Source organism: Mandrillus leucophaeus, unplaced genomic scaffold (assembly GCF_000951045.1).
Source record: "Mandrillus leucophaeus isolate KB7577 unplaced genomic scaffold, Mleu.le_1.0 Scaffold215, whole genome shotgun sequence".
Classification (NCBI taxonomy): domain Eukaryota; kingdom Metazoa; phylum Chordata; class Mammalia; order Primates; family Cercopithecidae; genus Mandrillus; species Mandrillus leucophaeus.
In genome coordinates, this window is record NW_012102199.1 from 249,162 (window position 1) to 253,077 (window position 3,916).

Sequence of the window (3,916 nt, forward strand, 5' to 3'; positions counted from 1 at the left end):
TCTCACCACCTGGACTCACATCTCACCAACTGGACTCACCTCTCACCAACTGGACTCACCTCTCACCAACTGGACTCACCTCTCAACTGGACTCATCTCTCACCATCTGAACTCATCTCTCACCACCTGGACTCACCTCTCAACTGGACTCATCTCTCACCACCTGGACTCACATCTCACCACCTGGACTCACCCACCTGGACTCACCTCTCTCCAACTAGATTCATCTCTCACCAACTGGACTCACCTCTCCACTGGACTCATCTCTCACCACCTGAACTCATCTCTCACCACCTAGATTCACTTTTCAACACCTAGACTCACCTCTCACCCCCTGGACTCATAGCTCACCATCTGGACTCACCTTTCACCTGGACTAACCTCTCAACACCTAGATTCACCTCTCACCACCTACACTCATCTCCCATCACCTGAACTCACCTCTCACTACTTGGACTAACTCTCACCACCACTGTCTCTTACACTTTATTCTCTGGCCACACTGAGGCAGACATGGTGTCTTGCGCCCACCAAGCTCACTCATTCACCTCTGCTATTTCCCCATGTTGGGACCCCTCTGCATTGGCCACCTCTCCCATATGCCCACCAGAAAAGCACCTACTCATTCCTCAAGTCTCAGGTGACATATACCTCCTCCGTGAAGCCAACTCATAACCCTGTAACCACTTTGGGAGTCAATGTATGCATGGAGGCATGCATTCCTCCACGGAGTCCTTACACCAGGTTGCCCTTCTTGGACCAGATAACCCTGATTAATATAATTAATAAATTTAATTACTTAGTTAACTCACAGGTACTCCAGCCCATGGTGACGCATTCTCTCACATACTGATACTGTGTAAATATGTGTCTCATCAGAGGAGCCACAGGATTTCCTGACATTTCATCATCACTGGACTGAGGAGAAATTCATAAGGAACCATCTCTGCCAACCTCCATTTCAGGAGACAAATGGACATCCCAGTACACTCACCCACCCAGTTCTTCCTTCTTGGGCTCTCACTGTGTGCCTGGTTCCAAATGAAACACTCAAGCACAGCCTTCAACCCAAGAACTGGGCAGTCTAAACCCACCTGCCTCCACATAGGGGCGGGGGCTGCCTCAGAAATGCCCTTTCAATCCTGGGCTAATCCAAGGCTAGTTCTTCCCAACTCTGCGTTCAGTGATGCCATGTTTGTAACTTGAAATCAGCTACAGCAAGAGTATATACACCATGGAAATTGGCAAACATTACAAACGAGGACATTTTTTGCTTTTTATTGTTTGGGAGGTTTTTTTGTTTTACTTTTTTTTTTTTTTTTAATGGAGTTTTGCTTTCGTTGTCCAGGCTGGAGTGCAGTGGGGCAATCTCGGCTCACTGCAACCTCTGCCTCCCAGGTTCAAGCAATTCTCCTGCGTCAGCCTCCCGATTAGCTGAGATTACAGATGCCCACCCCCACACCCGGCACATTTTTTATTTTTAGTAGAGATGGGGTTTCACCATGTTGGCCAGGCTGGTGTCGGACTCCTGACCTCCAATGATCCGCCCGCCTTGGCCTCCCAAAGTGCTGGGATTACAGATGTGAGCCACCACGCCCTGCCATCCTCTTTGTTTTAATTGACACATAATAATTGTACACATTCATGGAGTACATAGTGATGTTTTGAGGCATATGACATACAGTAATCAGATCAGGGTAATTGACATGTCGATCATCTCAAACACTTATCATTTCTTTGTGTTGGGAGCATGCAATATCCTCCTTCTAGCTGTTTGAAACTGTGTAATATATTATTGTTTACTGTAGTTACCCTACAGTGCTATAGGACACTAGAACTTATTCTTCCTACCTAGCTGTATTTTTTGGCAGGGAGGTAGGGCGGGAGACAAAGGCAAGTAAAAATGCCATAAAATGTTTCTACCATTTTGAAGTTACCTTTATCTTTTTTTTTTTTTTTCAATTTTAAATTCGGTGGTACATGTGCATAGTTGCTACATGAGTTTATTAGTTCATTTTTACCCTCTATAAAGAAATACCCAAGATTGGGTAACTTACAAAGGAAAGAGGTTTAATTGACTCACAGTTCTGCATGGCTGGGGAGGCCTCAGGAAACTTACAATCATGGCAGAAGGGGAAGAAGCACGTCTTACATGGTAGCAGGAGACAGAAGTGCAGAGCAAAGTGGGAAAAGCCCCTTATCAAACCATCAGATTTCGGCCGGGCACAGTGACTCATGTCTGTAATCCCAGCACTTTGGGAGGCCGAAGTGGGCGGATCACGAGGTCAGGAGATCAAGACCATCCTGGCTAACACGGTGAAACTCCGTCTCTACTAAAAAATACAAACAATTAGCCGGGTGTGGTGGTGGGCGCCTGTGGTCCCAACTACTCGGGAGGCTGAAGCAGGAGAATGGTGTGAACCTGGGAGGCAGAGGTTGCAGCGAGCCGAGATTGTGCCACTGCACTCCAGCCTGGGAGACACAGTGAGACTCCATCTCAAAAAAAAGAAACATCAGATTTCATAATAACTCACTCACTATAACGAGAACAGCATGGGACAACTGCCCCCACGATCCAATTACCTCCCACGAGGTCCCTCCCCCAATACCTGGGGATTACAATTCGGATTACAATTCAAGATGAGATTTGAGTAGGGACACAGAACCAGACCATATCAGTGGCTGTACTACATGATGCTGAGGTTTGCTGTATGAATGATCCCATCACTCAAGTAGCGAGCACAGGACACAGTAGGTAGTTTTTCAACCCTCACCCCCTTTCCTGCCCCCCTCCCTCTAGTAGTCACCAGTGTCTATTGTTTGCATCTTTATGTCCACGAGCAGTCAATGTTTCACTCTCACTTATAAGAGAAAACACGTGGTGTTTGCTTTTCTGTTCCTGCACTAATTTGCTTAGGATAATGGCCTCCAGCTGCATCCATGTGGCTGCAAAAGACATGATTTTGTTGTTTTCTTTCCGTTTCTTTTTTTTTTTTGAGGCAGTGTGTTGCTCTGTCACCCAGGCTGAGCCGGTCTCACCTCACTGTAATCTCCACCTCCCGGGTTCAAGCAATTCTCCTGCTTCAGTCTCCCCAGTAGCTGGAATTACAGGCATGCACCGCCACGCCTGGCTAATTGTTGTATTTTCAGTAGAGCCGGGGTTTCACCATGTTGGCCAGGCTGTTGTCAAACTCCTGACCTCAGGAGATCCACCCACCTTGGTCTCCCAAATCTCTGGGATTACAGGCGTGAGCCATGCACCTGGCCATGATTTTATTTTCTATGGCTGCATAGTATTCCATGGTGCATACACATAACACGTTTCTTTATCCAATCCACTGTTGATGGGCACCTAGGTTGATTCCATGTTTTTGCTGTTGTGAATAGCACTAGCTGTGATTTTACATCCTTTAACAAATTTCTCCCTATCCTCTCTTCCCCCTACCTTTCCCAGCCTTTAACATCCTCTGTTCCACTTCTTGCTTTTACAAAATCAACTCTTACTTTTTTGGCTTCCACATATGAATGAGAACATGTGCTGTTTAACTTTCTGTTTATAGCTTATTTCACCTAAAATAATGTCCTCCAGTTCCATCCATGTTACCACAAATGACAGGATTCCCTTCTTTTTATGGTTGCATAGTGTTGGAGGATGTTGGTTTGTTGTGGTTTTTTGGCTTCATTTTGTCTTGTTTTTAGAGAGCCAAGTATCAGGCATCTTCCAACACATCATTGCAAACACTTCGAATCCCGATTGATTCTCCTAAGATCCAACCTTCTTAACTGACCAGACCCTGTGAAACAATGAGATTTCAAGGAGGAAGAAGACAGCAAAAGCATGCTTTAGCTAAAATTTTGTCATGAAGTAAGGACATGTTATGTCCAGTTTGATTTGGTGTTTCCCTGGGTTTTGTTT